The 18534-nt window shown below is 49.9% G+C and overlaps 1 protein-coding gene across 3 annotated transcripts in view; it reads left to right on the plus strand.

The window, feature by feature from the left end:
- AMOT (angiomotin) overlaps positions 1 to 18534 on the plus strand; it is a 223220-nt gene that overhangs the window by 37223 nt on the left and 167463 nt on the right. For all 3 annotated transcript variants that reach the window (XM_069612592.1, XM_069612591.1, XM_069612590.1), the window contains exon 2: positions 13822 to 13934. The gene's annotated coding sequence lies outside the window, so the exon portion shown is untranslated. The remainder of the gene's footprint in view (positions 1 to 13821; positions 13935 to 18534) is intronic.

Here is an 18534-nt window from a genome sequence, read left to right on the forward strand (position 1 = left end):
GATAGAGAGTGCGAGGCAAGTGTCACATAAGAACGAAAGGAGGAGATGGGGAAGAGCACAGGGAAGGAGGAGACTGAACAAACAACAAAAGGAAGAGTGGACTAAAGAAAAATAAATGAGCAAAAGAGATAAAGTAGAGAGGAATATGAAAGCGCAACAGAAGGGGATCAGGAAACCCAAACCGTACTCTGAGAAAGCAGGAGCAAGAGGGAGGAAAGCACATCCGTACAGAGGTGGAAAACGGGTCTAAAAAGGGGGAGATGTTTGGTGGGTGAGGGGGTATGGCTGAGGATTGGGCCTTGATTGAATGGCGAGTATGCCTACACAATTCCTTTAGCCATCCCTGACATTTTGGAGCCTCTAGCTGTGGAGGCTCTATGTACTTCCATGTTTGTGCCCGAGGCAAGGGGGCACAGTGATGATGAACTTTATTTTGGGGTGCTTGCGTGGTGTTTACAACGTGTGCATCTTGGCAGTGAGCTATACACACGTGGAGGGAGAGGGGAGCACATTTGACCTAGAAACTGCACGGTATGGGTGTGAGAGCTGGCTCTGGACTTTGCTAGGAAGCGGCTTCCTCCCCCCTGAGGACGGAAAGGGCACGTTTCCTCTGCTAAGCCGGCTGTAGGACGGGCGAGCGGCTCAGCTTTCCTGGCTCTGTCAGGCATGCATGCATGCTGTCATGGGGCAGACCCAGCTGGGGAAGCGTTTAGGATTGTAAGAGACCCGTTTCTGTTTCAGAGCCCTGTACAGCGCTGGGGATGCGATGGGTCCTAAGGAGGCCTGGTTTAAGATTTCATTGACTTAGGTGATGACAGACAGTGGGAAACATTGTGCTCGTTTAAAGGTCATGTTCTCTAAATGTCAGCAGGGGCCTCCTGATGGCTGCACAGCAGTCTAGCCTGCTAAGAATGTGCCTGTTTTGTATTTTTTTTTTTAATTTTAAACGGCACTTTTTGACAGCTTTTGCACACCTTTTCTTTTGTGCAACACAGCGCGTGGTCACACGCAGTTTTGACTGCTCTCATAAGGAGATCCTTTCCTTTTTGATGCCGGAGGTGCCTCTAGAGTGGAAGCCAGCCCCTATCTCCTGGTTTAGCAAGACCCTAACAACATGCCTGATATTTTGGCTCACACAGATTTATGACAACCACACAAGGGAGGTTTATTAAGTACTAAACTTCCATGGTCCTACAGCACGAAGAAATCTGAATTTGACAGCAGGTCGCAGGGGAACAGCCCAAATTGATAAGAAAAGGATTGTTTGTGGGGTCTCTTTTCGGACAAGGTATGATTAAAGACAGGTGGTCGATTTGCTGCACGAAGGAGCGTATGTCACCAGATATGTGGAGCTTAGCCGGCAGGTATGCAGGTGTGCTACTTGTGACTGCTTTGTAGGTGCATGCAATCTTGAACAGTATCTGGGCCTGGATCGGAAGTCAATGTAGTTTGCTTAAGATGGGGGCGATTCGGTCAAATTTCTGTGTACCTGTAATAAGACGTGACGCAGCATGGTGGACTGATTTTAGGGGAGCCAAGTGAGCAGCTGGGAGCCCCGTCAGGGTGGCATTTCCCTGATCAATGTACAAGCCCACAAGGGTCTGCGCTTTGATCCGGAAGTCTTGTGGCGGGCTGAAGGTTTTGATTTTTGCGAAGGGTGGAGATTCGGAGCCAGGCTGTTCGGCCTTCGTGGCCATTTTTCTGGAAGGACATGCTGTTGTCAATGGTGAAGCCTAAGGCTTTTGCTGAGTCTGAGAGTTGTGGCTCAAATCCTTCTAGAGAGATATCATTGAGCTATTGCTGGACAAGCTGTTTAGTGGGCGGCCCGATGAGGACAAATTCAATCTTGGATGGGCTTAGTTTAAAGTAGGCAGGCGACATCCAGGGGTGATTGCTCATCTCCTTGACTACATAGCAATGTCCTGCGTACTGTTTACTAGAGGGGCATATAGAAATTAACTGGACAAGAGGGTTACCACTTGGTTCATTATGGAGATCCTTGGATTGAATGGACTGCTGCTCAAAATGCACGTCTCTGGAGGTGATCCCAAGGTGAGGCAGCGTGGAAATATACCTGGAGTGTATAGAGGAGACCCTATCCCCAGATAGGCTGGAACTCACCCAGTGAATGTATGAAGAGCCATAGGTCAGGTAGAGTGGAACTTGCCAAATTAATTTATGATGGAGCCATAGGTCAGGTAGAGTGGAATCCGCCGAATGAACGTATGAAGAAGAGTCTTGGGTCAGGTAGAATGGATTTCATTGAGTTGATGATGGTGATCACTAGGTTAGCTGGCATGGAGATCTGCCTGGAGTCTATAGAAGTCATCTTGATTTTTTTCCTTGACTGGATCCCTACTATTGGTGATCCTTGGATGAGCTAGTGTCATTGTCCTTTTGTTTATAGGGGATTCCCAAATCAGTGAGGCAGGATTCCTATCACTGAATAATTATGAGACAAGATTTCTAGCATGAGGCCCTGGGTATGATTTTCTTGTGATTCTCTAATGTGAGCAAGGGTGGAGTCCAGCTAATGTGAATTTTCTTGTGATAGATAAATCTTCAGTTAGGACTGTAGGGTAAAGTTTGACTTAATCTGCACAGTTGTAATGTGCTGTATGAATAGATTTGAACTTTTAGAAAGGCTGGTTTGAGTAGGCGGGCCAAAGGAAGAAAAAAGAAAATGGTTAATAGAAATATTGTATTGGCGCGCTACAGTTTAGTGCTGATTAGATGTTTTTATCGATAGATCTTAAATTGGTATTTGTATTTATATATTCTTAGTTAGATGAACTTGTTGTAATTGCATGGTGTGTGTTTAAACCTGTTTACTGTTAGAAACACATTTAGAAACATTAGTTTGAGGAGAGGCCAAGGTGGTCGATGGAGACCACCTCTGGGTTTATTGCTGAAATCCCATGTGACTTTTATTGGCGCAGGATCTGAAGGTATATGGAGTGAGTTCCGAGCTGAACATGCAGGCTGCCTCCTATGAGATAATGGAGATCACCTAGTGGTCTAGGATCAATGCCACGTCCTGCGTATGAAGATGTGGGGTGGGGGGGGTGGGGGGGGGTCTGTGTAAGAACCTGTGGCAAGCTCGAGTGGACCCGAGTTTATGGAAGAAGTCTCTAGGTGACCTTGATTGTAGCCGGGGCCTGGATAAGCTCAAGTATTATCCCATCACTGTGAGTTTACGATAGAAATCCCTTGCTATGCTGTAATGAATCCTTTGAACGCCTCACACGCTCCTCCCCCAATGAGTTCCTGGAAGAATGCTCTTTAGGTGAGTTATATTGAAAGCGATCCCTCGCATGAGTTCATGGGGGTTAGTGATCTAGATGTCGATCCCTAGGTGAGCTTCTGCAGAGTGTATCTGTAGTGGGGCGATGCTGCCAGGTTGGAGGAGCCCCTAGGTCTATGGGTGGATGTCCCTATGATTTGCAGTGGATCCGCCCCCCCTCATTAGCGCAATCTTTATGTTTCCTACAGTGGGTCCCCACCACTGGTCGAATTTATAAAAAAAAAAGTAGTGGAACGATGTTCCTCTGCACTGCCCCCTTTTATGCCCCGCCCCTTTGTTCTGCTCCACTAAATCCCCCAGTCACCCCCGCCCCAATTCAAACCAACTACCCTGGTCCTTCCAGTCCTTCCCTCAACCCCCAAAAGCTGTGATTTACAAATATCCTCCCAAGACTGAAAAAAACACATTTAAATGACCACCATTAGTGTGTCATTGCCCCCTCAGCTTGCAGCTTTATGTAGCCCCCCCTTCACCCATCATTCACACCTCTTGAGGGGCATGTCCATGACTGTAGCCACTGATACGCCCCTCCCATTACCTGCAAACACCCGTGTGCCTACCCAGGCCCATTGAACCTACAGCAATTCCCGATTTGCTGCGTGAGTGCCTGGGACTAGGTTTCATTCACAAGCAGGCCATTATTTAAATAAACCAAGCTTAGCAAGCACTTGTGAGATGGCACGATGTCGTTTAACACATGATTGTTAAACCAGAGCATGGGTGCAAATCCCCAGCAGGGCGATTTTCCGTTTTTAAGTGGCCTTTCCTACCGTCCTGGAAAGGTGCTCCAGGTGACCTAAAGTAAGGGAACTATGACTGATTTCCCTGAGAAGTAAGGGGACGGCTACCCTTTAGTTACCTCCCGCTTTGACCTCGCCCCCCCTCATGAAGCCAAAGATCTGATGCTTGGGCAAGTGAGACTCTAAATCGCCGCTCTCTAAAACGCGGCTTCCTACTAGTAGCCGAGTGGAGCTTGTGAGCTGTTCCGATTCCGGTTCGACTGAGCCAGACCCCCGTCTCCCACCCTCCCCTCCCCGCCCAGCGTGATGGCAACCGGCGCAGCGCCGCTGTACTCTCCACCAGCGCCACACAGAAAATGTCTGAACAAAGCAGCGCCTAATCTGGTGCAGATAAGGCGCTGTGAAGCGGCCGGGCAGGGCGCCACGTTCTGCTGCTCGATGAAAGCTTTCCCAGGGCGTTCTTCTGTGCAACAGAAGGGGAGCCAAGGCCGCTCTCGGAGAGCAGTTGGGTCATGAGCAAGGCTAAGGGGAAACCCAAACCCTTGGCTGCTGTCATTATGAGCACTTGTGAAACGGGGCACACACTAGTGCTGTTGCACGCGGCCATTGGATTCGTGCATCTATTCATCTCGGCTGTAAAGGCTTTGGGAAGCAGAGCTTACAGGCGAGCTATGCAAATGTAAGGATGAGTGACAGTCCACCTCTGTTCTGCCTACTGCCCGCTGTGTGTGTGTTCTTGGGCACCCTCTACCCCTGTACATTAGTGTTATTGACGATGGGCGTATTCAGTGGCCCCCAAGCTTCCGTGACTACGCGTAAGGCGACCTGTTTGGCCTGGTGCATGACACCGGTAGAGCAAGCTCACTTAATGTCATATCTGCGTCGTTGATTAATGCATGGACAGCACCCTCTGCCAAGGCGACAATCGTCTGTCTTTGACGGCCTTGTTTACAGTTGAGTGGCACATCTGTAAAGCCGCTGGGCGAGGAAGTGACACCCCCCCACACACGTGCGTTACCCGGAGCTGATGAAATGGCTCAGTGTTTAACCCCTTAAGTGCAAGGACGAGCATACTCCGTCGTCGAGGTGTTTGTGTTGGGCCGGAGTAGACTAGATGCATTTCACTGACATGTTTTCCACCGCAGAGCTTTCCTTTAGCACACGATTGCCAAAGGCCTGCTGCTTCTGTTGAAGTGAAACAGCCCTAAAACTCCCCCCAGTGCACTGAGTTGTTAGATGAAACCCCAGAACTGTTATCGATGTGCGAACGGCAACACGAGGTCCACTGCCAGTCTAGGTCTGAATGTTTGAAAAATATTTTTCAAAATCACATGCAAATATACAATCTTTTTTCTTTAAATGAGCTATGGGGAGCAATTCTCTTTAGAAGATGGCGTGCACCTAGTGCAGGTGTCTACAACCTGCGGCCCTCCAGATGTTGTGTACTATGACCCGCAATATCTTCCCACCATTGACTATGCTGGCTAGGCCTGATGGGAGTTGTAGTCCAAAAAAACCTTTGGAGAGCCAAAGATTCAGACGCCTGCCCTAGTGCAATCTCGTGGCAGTCCCACATTAGTATTTGACAGCAGGACTGGACAGTGTCTCCTACCGGCTAAGAAATGTAAGAAATAATGGACTTTAGTCGCACGAGCCACACCGCTTTTAGGAGGGGAAAAACCAACGCGGGTCAAGGTTTGTTTTCACTCCATTACAAAGGGTGCTTGGTGTGAAAGGGAAGGCAATATATATAATTAAGGGGTGTGTAATGTAATTAAATTAATAGTTCCGAAAAAATAAAAGTATGCAAATAAAAAACGAAATCCAACGAAAATGCATCAGTGGAGGTCAGTGCTCCCCATTCCAATAATAGTGCAAGGGCCTCCAAGGCACAACGTATGCCGCCCCACTCTTGCAGTGCAGCCCCCAAAAGCAGAAAATTATCCTCTCCATTGCTGCTCATAAAAACACATTTTTGGGGGGAATATGTTTGCAGATTTTTTTTTTTACCGACCTACACTTTTACCAAATGTACCACTTATTTTAACCACAAAATGCAGGGGTAGACCCCGTATGCCCTCTCTCCCTTCTATGGTCCGTACCCCAACTTACCATCTGCATTTTGGGGGGAGTAAAATCTGCAAAAAGCAGTTTGGCCAACGTGGGTAGGTAATAGCACTGTCTTTCTTCTCTCGGAGTCGAAAGCACAGCATAACTGCTTTCGTTGTAGCTGTGCTGTGCAGTAATGCTTGGGCTATTAATGTCTCCAATTGTCTTTTTGTTTCAGTGTCTCCAGGCATTGAAGGTAATTATAGGGCATTGGTCGAGGATCGGCCCTCCTATCCCCCCGCCCCCCATGAGAAGCAGGTATGGGGATTCTGGCCGGGCCCCATCTCAAGATTAAATTGAAACCCCTGCAAGGCCTAGCCCCTGGGGACCCCAGCCCACTTAAAGGCTTTTACACCACCATAAAACGTTGCCTCACTACTCTTATGCAAGTATTAACTCCCACACCTCGATCTCTGATGTGGTGGTCTGGAACTATGGTGCCTAAGAGCCAGGGCACTAAGAGTTTTCTGGATAACCCTTCATATGCTGCATTTCGAAACGGTAAATCTAATCTAAATGGCCAATGGTTCTCCTGAAAACCTGGTATGTTTTGGGCGATCAAAGACGGGTCTTGGAGCACACTGTCTTAACACCCCTAGTTTCCACTCCCACCCCATGCTTCTTTTTCTGGATCCTCAGTCCTCGTGGCCTCCACTGGTTTCCCTGGTGCCTCCAGCTCCTCCCCGGGACTTCACGTGGTTTCCCAACTTTTCTAGCGCTAGCTCCTTTTGTCCTGGCTCGTGGAGCCCCCTTTAGCCCCTAACCTACAGCTCTTTCTGGTATCGCCTAACTTCACAATACTTTTCTTGTTCCTGTTGCACTGCTGCAGTCCTGCACATGCTCCCTGAACTCATGACCTTCACCTCCACCCCTATAATTACCTCCGCCCCTTCCTGTCTCTAGCTCATTCTCACCCCTCCACCGTGTTCCTCTACAGTCTACACCCAGGTTCCAATCAGTCCCTACAACTCTGTTCCTCGGTTCCCGCTCCATCGCCACCCCTGCCTGCGCTGCTCCTGCCTTGTACGTTCTTTCCTTGCCCCACTCGCTCCAGCCACAGCCCTGCACTTTGCTAGCCTCTGTAGCTCCACTTTCTCCAGGCTAGAATACTTGACCTGCTCTCCCTTCTTTACCTACACCCCCGAGCCCTACCTCCACCCCCGTTATTCTTTTCCTGGCCTCCAAAGCTTGACGACCTGCCTGCCCCCAATATGCCCATGACAAGGGCCAGCTGACTATGTGACAGCGCTGGGGGCGGGGACGACGACATTTCAGCATGATGTTAGATTTCCTCTGGGCTTCAGCTGAGAAATACAGTCAGAGGCACATGTGAGGTCCTAGGTGCTTAAATTCTATTAGCACTTGTGGCGGTGGAGCCAACCAATCTGTTGGTCTCATTGCAGGCTGAATCACACAACCTCAGCCTGCGTTCTGAACAGCCTGATGGCTACTGCCCCTCCATCTCCCAACCCACACTTCCCTTTCCAGCAGGTCCCTTCTCACCCCCCAACCCCACTTACCGGATTCGTTTGGCGGTACTGTTGCTGCCGATCCGTGTCCCTGCCGGACGCCATGGAAATGGAAGAGAGCCTCTGCATGGAGGCTCGCCTTCTAGCGCCACTGCGGCCATCTTAAGTAAGCATTTTGTTTGAATGATTGGGACGCCTTAAGGCGTGTCGTTCATTCAAACAAAATACATTGCTGTTAGCACCCCGGGTTTCCAGACCGGGGTGTGTTGTACCTTGTACAGCCCCCCCTCATCATTCATCTCATTAACTGCACAGGAGCCGGATTCCTCCTGACCTTCATTTATTCCTCCATGTTACAATTGACTTCCCATGCCCCTCCCTTTCCTCCCGCTTCCTGCACCCTCCCCTAGTCCTGAGCTTCCCTCTTAAAGGGTCTCTGTCCCTTTTCACTCATAACACCTCCCCCTTGCTTTACATGAGACTTCCCGGGTTACATTTGCTCGATGAGCCACTGGGGTTTCTTTGTAGTTCGATGGGGCCTGCTTGGTTGATCGTGGGTCTCCTTTGCACTCTCTTGTTGCGGTGTTTCATGAGTCTCTGCTCTCTTTTTCCTCTATCTCGATCGCTTCCCCTTTCATTGGTTCATGCTCTTCAAAGTATAACTCGTGGAGGAGGGAGTTCTTTGGTGTCAGTTTGCCGTAGTTCCTTGTCATAGGTGTCACTTGTTCTTTGTTCTTTGTCACTAGGGTGGGATCCACGTGGTTCGTCTGTCCTTAGGCTTTGCTTGCCTCTCCTGCATCTTGCTCGGGTACGTGGTCCTTCTTGTGGGTTACTTCGAATGACCTATAGTGGATGCTGATGAGTGCGTGCTGTAGTGCTGTCCGGTGGCTGAGACGGCTGTGCCCTATGGCGGGACTCAGTGTCATTCGGATGGCGTCAGGCCTTCTGCGTTCTCCCTGTGTTAGGTCGCATCGTGACTCTCCTTTTTGCTGAACTGGCTGTGCTGTTCTCCATTGGACTGCATGGGCTTGGGATTTGTCTAGGGGGCATTATTCCGCCCTTGTCTGGGACTGTAGCTTTGTACCAATGTTTCCTGTGGCTTCTGTATTCCCCCCCCCCCGTATGACATCTCGAAGGGTGCTGGGTGGGGGTGTGGCTTACAATCCTCTTGCAGAACGGGTGGGGTTTGTGTGCCAAGTGCCGGTCCATCCCCTTTTGGGTGGTATAACTCTGGGTAGAGGGGGAGTGCATGCCTGTATCAGCTGGGTGGGTTGGTGTTCATGGCTTCGATGTCTTTCCTGATGTCTAACCGTGCCTTCGGTGGGCTCGGTTATCTTGTCTGTGCTGGTGGTGTGGGTTGGTATGCATAGTTTGTAGGTGGTCCTGTTCTGCATACTGCTTGAAGGTGACCTTCTTGGCCACAGCGCCAGCATGTCCGTCCAGAGGCTGAATGTGGTTGCCCGTGTGTGTTTTTCCACCCTTGCCTGTGGCATTGCTCTTTTCTCAGGCTTTGTTGCCGACGTCTCCTGAGTTTCTGCCTCCTCCAGGGTCCAGTGGGCTTAGAGTGTTGTGGTTGCCCTACTGTGAGGGCCGCGATGAAGTCTCGTCCAACTGTTCTTTCAATGGCGGCTACCTGTGCGTCAACTTTCTCCTGCGTTATTGCCAGATGGAGTATTTTTGCTAGGGGTAGGGGCTTTTTGAGAAGTGGCTTTTTGAGAAGGTGTTTTCTGAGCGTTGACGAGGTGCATCCTTCTATGATCCTCAGCCGTATATAGCCTCTTCATCATTGAAGTTGGCGAAATCACAGTGTACAATTTTCTGCTGGAGACGTAGGACGAACTCTCCGATGAACTCATGCAGACGCTGCCTCTGTCGGTTGAATTCAAAGCGTTTGTATTCTTTGTTGAAGCTTACTATTAGCTTGTCATTGACTGCAGCGAGAAGGTGTTGGTACGTGTCTCTTTCCTGCGTGGGGATTGTTTTCATGATCCCTTTGATCTCTTTGCCTGCTAGATTGGTGAATATGGCTATTTTGTTCGGCGGGTTACGCTCTCCTAGTGCCTGTAATAAGTCATCAAACTCTTCGACCCATTCCTCCCATCTTTGACTTTGGTCGTGGTGCGGGTGAAGGAGAAACGGGTCGGGTTGTCGCAGAAACCAGGTCAGCCATCTTGACCGGTTTTGTGATGTTGGTTCCTTACAGCTTGGTTGGCATCCGGCCGGGGTGTTGCCGGCCCATGGGTTTCTTCCTCTCCGTTTGAGGTTTTGGCATCGCCCACAGCTGACCGTTAGTGGGTCCGCTTGTCGTCGGTACCTCCACTCTTGTTAGCGGTATGAGTATCTTGGTGTGTAATGACTGTGGGGCCTGTGCTTGTGTTCTGCACCGTGGAGCCGCGGTGCATTGGCGTTTCGTTCGGCCTCTTCTTTGAGCTGGTTGTGCCTGGTGCGGGTTCAGGCATGGTCTTGCCACTGGTGGTGGTGGTGTTAGTGTTCGGTATGAGGCACGCTTGTGGCGTGGTGGACAGTGGCGGCTCGGTGCGGTTTTAACTCTTTTGGGCACATTGGAGGTCTTCAATGTGGGGGGGGCACCCCTAGCCTCTGCAGTTGTGTGAGAGGCTTGTTGGTCGTTGTGACCTTCCGTCTAGCAGGTGTCATTGTGGCGTCGCACACTTGTGTTGATTGGAGCAGAGGGCTTCAAATGAGGGTGCCCTTCAGTCTGCTTCCTATTGTCTCTGGGGGTGGCAGGATGTCATGGATCCAGTTGCGATATTTTGCAATCTTTCCCCTTGACTTTTTTCCTTCTTCCCACGGTCATGGGTGTGTTGCGGCCCTCTTTTGCAGGCAGTTTGTGGGGTTGGTGAGTGTCGGTGCCCTGGTAAATGATCATCCCTTTGTACACTGGTATGCTCCCTACTGTGTTTATTTTTTTATTAATTTTTTTCTGCGCTCACTGGAGCGTTTTGGCGTGCTTTTGCAGGGCAGCTTAGTGCTGTGGCTTCTGCTCGGCCTGCAGCAGTGGGGAAGACCTGGGGCTTCTTACCCGCATACTAGTCGCTTCTCCTGCTGCTGCGTCTACCTTGCGCGTCTTTTGATCCACCCACTGGAGCGCTCGCGGCGGTCTCTTCCTGGCTGCCTGTTATCCTTTGTCCTGCATTGCAGGCTGCTGGGCTTCTCTCCCTTCGTTTCTTGCTGATATGGGCTGCTGGGCTCTCCGTCTTCTTTCTTCCAGGCGAGGTACACCCACGGCTTCCGTTCCGCACGCGGGCTGCTGGCCTTCTTTCTGCCCGTTCTCCGGATGTCAGCCGGGTTTACTCACGGGCTGCTGGGCGCATTTGTCTTCCCCTCGGCTGCAATACTTGCTGCTGGGCACGTCCGGAGCGGCTGCGTGTCGCTTCACCAAGCTCTGCGCCTTTGCAGTCGTATTTGGGTCTGCTCCGCCGCTCCCTTCTGTCTGCAGGGCTGTGCTGGCCCCCCGTTCTGCTGGGTGCTCCTCACCCTTCAATTCCGCCGGCACGCGGGCCCTCCGCCTTCGTTCCGAGCCTGCTTCCTGGGTTCTTCTCTGATGCGGGGCACACTGTTGCTGTTGGCTCGTGGGTCCTCCGTCTCTCCTCCTGCTGGGCGCGCGTGCCCCTCACCACTGCTGCTGGGCGCGCGGGCCCCTCACCACTGCTGCTGGGCGCATGGGCCCCTCACCACTGCTGCTGGGCACACGGGCCCTTCACTGCTGCTGGGCACACGGGCCCTTCACTACTGCTGCAGAGCTTGGGCTCTCATCGGCCTTGTCGCCAGTTGTTGTACCTTGTACAGCCCCCCCCTAACCCCCCTCATCATTCATCTCATTAACTGCACAGGAGCCTGATTCCTCCTGACCTTCACTTTATTCCTCCATGTTACAATTGACTTCTCGCACCCTCCCCTAGTCCTGAGCTTCCCTCTTAAAGGGGCTCTGTCCCTTTTCACTCACAACAGGGTGCTAATATAGCAAGAACACCTGATCAGCAGATCGGATCAGGTGAGAACGGCCCAGGGGCCCATCGTTAAGGCCCTCGTACTAGAACTTGGGCCATTACCACCCGATCCGCCCCGCCGTATCCGGTGTCATTGATATGAAGACGTCAAAAGAATGCAGAGATGGAGTTATTCGGGCAAATTATCACAGGACCGGCATTGTCAGATGAAAAGCTATTAATCGCTCTTTGACACCAGGGTGGTAAAGCAGACGAAATGGAGTAAAAAGGCAACCTGGTGATAAGAACGTTGCCAGATACTTCAAGAGGTCTCATGGAGATGACGGCCTGCGGACGCCCGCAGAGGTAGCCTGTAACAAACGCACTGCAAAGCGCACGCTTATGTCTTGAATAATGGACTACGTTGCTGTTTCAGAACTGCCAACGTGGGGGCTCTGCTGGAGTCTGGGGGAACCGAAAGGCCCCGACGTCGTCCCTTTCCATGACCTCCAGTTCACGTGGGGAGCATGTATATGGGCTCAGCCCTTGTGAAGCTACCCATGTCCTTTCAGCCAGTGCCTGCTTCTGACGCCACACTACTGCCGGCCAGGCCCCTCTTGCCAGTTGGACTGCCCAGTGTCTTGCTGGGCCCTACCTTACCCCCCCCCCCCCGCGTCGCGTGGAACAGGATGCGGTGAGGAGTGGCGTCCGGGCTGCCTATAGCCCATCAAGTCATGTGCCAAGAATGTGACATTCAAATTGCTTTGGGTGTGTTCTTCCGTCCCTTCTGCTGCTCATGCGCAGCGCATAAGGAAACACGTCTTCATTAAAAAAGCAACACACATCAAGCGTGTTAATGGACACCAGCTGCCAAGCGCTCATGATCAAGCCCCCTTTATGTGATTTCAGGGTGCGCGAATGCGCTCCATAACGAGATGCAGACGGAGCATCCCCGTCTGCGTTCCCTCGCTGCACCTGTCGCTTTTATTTTTGCACCCGTCCAGGATAGCCTGCGAATCTAGACGCAGAAATGCGCCCGTCCGTCCGTCTGTCTCTGCTGCTATAACCGACCCCGGTAGCATGCCTGCGGTTGAGACTGGCCTGCTCTGCGCTTGCGCCACCGGACCCTCCTGCCGCTGGTTAATGATCTACTGATGTAGTGGGGGAGGGGAGATCTTTTGTGGGCCATTCATGTTTACGCATTTTTATTTTTGAACATTTTGCAGCAGAATGATATGCCGCCTGGATAAATGCATCCATTTCTGTTATGAATTTGCAAACCAATCATTTTACCATTTTCTATAGTTTAGTGCCTTTATTTTATGCCAGGAGTAAATTCATATACATATCGATTAAAAGGGCATGGACAGGGAGTAGATAAATAATTCTTGGAAAACAATCTCATATCCAATATTTGAAAAGTGCTAGTCTAAAAAGTGCATATGCTCAAAAAAGAAAGCCCGCTTTTAGTCTTTGCTATCTGCTGATCAGTGCAGGGCAACCCTTCTGTATCTACCTTTATTAAAGGTGCACCAGATTCAGAAATTGATGGAAATCTCGAAATTCAGTCACACAGTTTGGATATTAAATATGAACTGGTCAGATAAAGACATGACACATTAATTGAAACTAAACTTTAAAGACTTGTGTGTATTTGTAATGCTTCGAAGGTATGACTGGTTTTTAGCCGAGCTGTTTACTGAATTAGTTTTTATGAATGTTTATTGTGTTGTGTGATCATATGTATGCAACAGAATAGAAATGGCTACATGCATTTACTCTGACTCGGATGATGTTGTGTATTTAGTGGCTTTAAGTTGCCCTGTCTGTGGGTTGGCGTTAGGGACACTCACGCGGCTTCTTCTGAATTTACAATAAGTCTGGTATCAGTACAGGGGGTCCAGCGTGCTTAGCCTAACCTAATCAGTGTGATGAATGTGTGATTGGCACCGGCGTGCAGCTGACGCATCTTGAAATAAGAACCCTTTCTATATTTTCCCTTCTGCTGAGCAACATTTCCACACTGCTAAGAATAAGGCATCCTGCTTTAGCAGAAGCTATTCGAGATATGGCATCTGGGAATGCGGGAAGACGGCCTGGGCGCGCCGAGATGCATCGTTAGTTGTTGGGGAAAACACAAAGAGCAGGCGGGGCGAGAATAAAGGACACACCGGCTCCCCTGAATCCACCCTGAAGCTTCTATTCATTGGGTTACTTTGTTCCTCTGAAAAGGTTTTTTATTTTTTTTCCAGATTAAAGAAGAGCCTTGGATTATGAACCCCCAGCACGCAAACCTGTACCTGTTATGTCCAGGAACCGGAGGCATTGTGCAGCGCTGAGGAGCAGCGTGCGGGAGCGCAAGCAGGTAGGCTGTGGTTCCTCTCTGGCTCCTCCTGGTGGAGGGCGGCCAAGGCCATTTTGTATAGTAGAGGGCGGGGGCTCTTTGATCATTCCTACCCTACAGGAAGTGTCTGTCACTCGTTAATGCCAGTTGTGGAGGGCCATTCCTTCTGAATGTTGTAGTTGTTGCTGGTACGTGTACCGCACATGGCATGTACCTTTTTGGTGGATATAAGAGTGGGTGGTGTGGGGAGTTGGCTTAGTGGGAGAAGAGGTGGACTACAAGATAGCTTTGCTATTGTGTTGATGAGTGCAGTTTGGAAGTACCTGGGTACCGTTTGTGGGTTTGTTCTTGCATGCCCTTCTTGGTTGAGGGCATAGAGGCCGCTGTATCCAGAAGGTAGTCTCGTCTGTGCATGATGCATAAGTGACCCCCTGTCGCTTGTTGTGGAGGTGTAGAGTTCAGTTGTTTGTAGTCTGTGGGGAGGGTGGGGGGTATGAGTTAGAACATTGCTCTGTGTGCGTGGCAGATTTGCTGTGCGTTTGGTGTGTCCGAGCGTGGATAAACCTGATGTTGGGGAGGTTGGAGGCGATTAATATTGTCCCTTTTTGGGGATTAACATTTGGGTACATGACACACCTGTGAAGAAGGGCTCACCAACCCCGCCAGCTGGCGGAGGAACCAGCAACCGTGCTGTAGACCTAGCGGAGGCGACCGTTCATCTTTGTTGTGACGCAGTCAAGAGTGGACCATTCCAGTGGCCAGAGAGTGGATTCCCGAGATTTCCATGCATAGGTCCATAGCTCTCAACTCACCCGCTTTTGGCGGGTGTCACCCGCCTTGCAAAGGGCTGACTCACCCGCCAAGCCTCCTGCACGCCCATTCATTCCAATGGGCGTCTCACCCGCCAAAAACAAAATCGGTTGATTTCACCCGCCTTTGCGAGACAAATGGTTGAGAGCTATGTAGGTCCGTCAAACGGCCTGCCTCTCTTGCCCATGCTGTTGGTAACATTCGACAGATGGTTACCCGGGCCTCTACACAGCATTGCCTCCATTTTGGTACACATATCCCCACTCATTTTTTTAGACGGTTTTGGTTCATCTGCAGGCAGAAGGATGTGGGGGAGGGAGGGCCGGAGGGTGGTGGGAGTTACTTTTTTATTTTCAGTTCTGAGCAGCCGAAGAAGACCCTTATCAGTGCCGCCCTTCCGTGCAGCTTCGTTTCCTGTTTGTCTTGCGTCTCCAGGAAGTGAAATCTGCAGAGATGGTGGCTCGTGTCAAGGCCCGGGCGCTCCACTTGTCTTCTCTCCGGCCTTAGAAAGGGAGAAGGGAGCGATGTTGTCCTTGTATACAGCATGTGCACGGCACTGATACGGCCCCGGATCCCGGGGGGGTCTGGCTTCCTCCATTTAAGCTTCACCCCTTACTGAAAGATGATGAATTGTTCAAAACGCAAACTCCTCTTCCACTGGGATCCAATGAAGGGTATCTGCTAAACATTTTGGAAAACAAGTTTGAAAAGTAAAAGTGCAGGAAAAAAAACAAGCCACTGTCAAATATAAGAGGCTTTGCGTCTGTTAGCGGGAGGGCTTGGGGGACGTCAACTCGCCTTAACATGGTTATATTTACAAGGGCATAAGGAGGCGCGGTTTGGGGAAAGGAGCAGGAAATAAACTAACAGTAGGTTGAAAAATATGGGGGCAGCTGGGAGAGGGGTTTGGAAGACTGTGATCTCGCTCCCTCATACTTGGCTGTTTCAAAAGTAATGTTTTTAAGGCCTTCACCTACAATCAAATCAAGGCTTTAATGAGGTTACTTGTGTCTGATAGTTGGATTTCATAAGTAATTCTACATTGAGGATGGGCCATATATGAGTCTTTTATGCTGCATACTGTAGTGGTCTTACGTGATGTTTGCACGCTTTGGCCTTTTTTTCTAAAATGGAGTTTAAGCTCTTAATGGGGGCGACTTTCCTGTGGGTGACCTTCTTGTGCCTTGTCTTCATTTCCGTAACCGCTCCCAATTCCCACCCTCACTACTAGACACTTTTTGCTTAAGTCAATATTTTCCACTCTGCATTTAGGTCTTTTGTATTTTCCACTCTGCATGTAAGACTGGACGCCGTGAAAGGATTTAGTCTAGCTTGAAATAGCAACTGTACATAATCGCAGCTGAAAAATCAGAGTCATGGCCCTGTTAAGCCGTATTTTTAATGGAAATAATATGCCTGGTTCTACAGTCAATAAATACGAAGTCCCTGGTTCTCTCACCATTACGTGGCTTTTCACAGTGGTCCTATGTCTGATTGGGTTTTGAGCCATATTTTGACCTGATTATCGATGGCTCCTTTCAAGACCTGGTCAGCTGGGCATTGATTGCCCTTTGCAGTTTTCATGCCACTTAAATGTCTGCAACATTTTGGTGCTCGATTAAATGTCTGCAACATTTTGGTGCTCGATCCCTTTTGGACAGGCTTCTTCCGGTCAAGTGACACAGCGAGTAGAGAGCTCCCTTTGACATCCGTGCAGAGCTTGCTAACGCAGGTTCGAATCCCGGCAGGGCCAAATTCAGCCTTTCATCCTTCCAAGGTCGATAAATGAGCACCACACACCGTGGGTAATAATAACCAGCGCTCAGATACCTGAGGGTTCGTAGCGCTATATAAATGCGAAATTATTATTATTATTATTAAATTAATTATTTCTCGAGTGCTGACAACTCTGCTCCTGGTGGCGCAAGGCCCAGCATATCTGGGCATATCTTCATACTTTACCGGTGAGGGCATGACCTTTGCAGAATTGTAGGCCATGCCCTGTTACATTCTGATCAAGGCTTGCATATCTGGTTCAGGTTTCCAGCTTGCTGAATAGTTCAATGCCCAATTATTGCCAAGAGTGACCCCCCAGCTTTTTTCAGCTGTCATGTGAGAAGACTCTTCTGTCTTTTTAGTCGTTTCAGAATGATAGTAATCTGTACTCTTCATGTAGAAAGTGTCAAAGGCTCCTACTGTAGGTCACGCCCCCAGCAAGATAACCTAAACCTCGTATAGCGTCTGAGCTTTTCTAGGAAAGAGCATGCATGTACAACATTGTATCATTATTTAGAGCAGGGCCGGTGGGTAATTCTAGGTTTTGGTCACTGTTCAATCTATGGTCTCGAACCACAGCCAAGGGTGCACGAGGAGGGCAAGGAATCCTTGGGTTATTACATTGCTCCAATGCTCAGAATTCTCCTAGTAAATGCCGTTTGCCTGAGCGGCCTCCCTCTCGCTCGCACCTTCTTATTCCCTTCGCGCTCTGCTCTGCATAGACATTAATTCCAGAGGGGCCTAAACTAGTGGTTCCCAACTGCATTCGGAGTATTCCCAATAGCTGGCCGGCTTGCAACATTCCAACAAGTGTACTCCTTGAAATTGCTGCTCGCCAGCCGCAGCTGAGGGGTTTGCAGCCATGCACACAGACTCTTGTGATGGAGCGTGGTGGCTAGTGATCTCGTGATTCCAGCGTGGTGGCTAGTGATCTTGTGATTCGTGTGTTTCGATCCGAGAGTGTCAGTGCGGTTCGAATATGCTGATCGAGGCATAAGCCATTGCGCGATCACTGACCATCAGTGGCAGCTGAGCAGCACTGGTCTGTGCTCATTACATGCCAAGCGGCCTGTCTGAGCTGGATACGTGACTCGGCAGCTGGAAGTGGTAAGAGTTATTTTTGGGAGTTGGGGACCGTCCTAGTAGGATGTTATTCCTTTGGGATTTATTCATGAGGGGTGGACGTTATCTCTGTTAATGCCTTTCCAGACCTCTGCAGCATCCTGCAACACGTATAGAACTGATCCAGCCCCCGGAAGCTTATTATTGCAATCTTTGACAATCCTCTTATGTTCCTTGTTTCGCCGCTAGTGTATTTAAATAAATGATATATTTGCACACTGTTGGATTGGGTTGGGGAGCATGGTTAGCACGTTGGAGGCCCATTGTAGAGGGAAATATGTGTCCCACCCCTTTTTGAAGGCTATTCCAACGGAAGAGAGTAGGCTCCCGGCATGGTTTCTTCAGCTGTACGCTGTAAAGAACAAGTTAGCGCTGGTGACATGACTCTTTGGCCCAGTACATGGGAGGTGACCTCTGTGCAACAGCCCTTGTATGAAACCGCGACACTGACTGAGGTTTTGCTCAAACCTGGATGAGATCCTGAAAGATGGCACTGCATTAAGGGGTGCATTTCCTATTTTCATTTAGGGCAACAGTCTCTCTTGGTCTCAATTTGGTCCCCACTTGGTCTGAAGTGAGAGCAACATTGTTTTCGCCCCAACCTTGGGTTTCATAGAGTTCACAGCTAAATGGATTTTTCTAATGACTTCATAAATGGAGGTATCGCCTATGGCATGCCCGGCCTCCAACCCCAGCCTCTGTGGGAAGAAACACCACTTTTGTGTCACAGAGGCTACAGGTTTTGGCAACATTGGAGGAATATTTGTAGCCAAAGAAATGTGCATGAAAGTATTGGATCTATAAGCTGGCTGTGCTACTGCTTGATCACGTTGGTTTAGCTCCAGAGGAGATGGAACCGTTCTGCCACAACGCTAGGCCAATTCGGGCTCCTTCTCCATCTGTATTCTGGTGT

This window comes from Ambystoma mexicanum, chromosome 5p (genome assembly GCF_040938575.1).
Source record: "Ambystoma mexicanum isolate Mex_15411 chromosome 5p, UKY_AmexF1_1, whole genome shotgun sequence".
Taxonomy (NCBI): Eukaryota; Metazoa; Chordata; class Amphibia; order Caudata; family Ambystomatidae; genus Ambystoma; species Ambystoma mexicanum.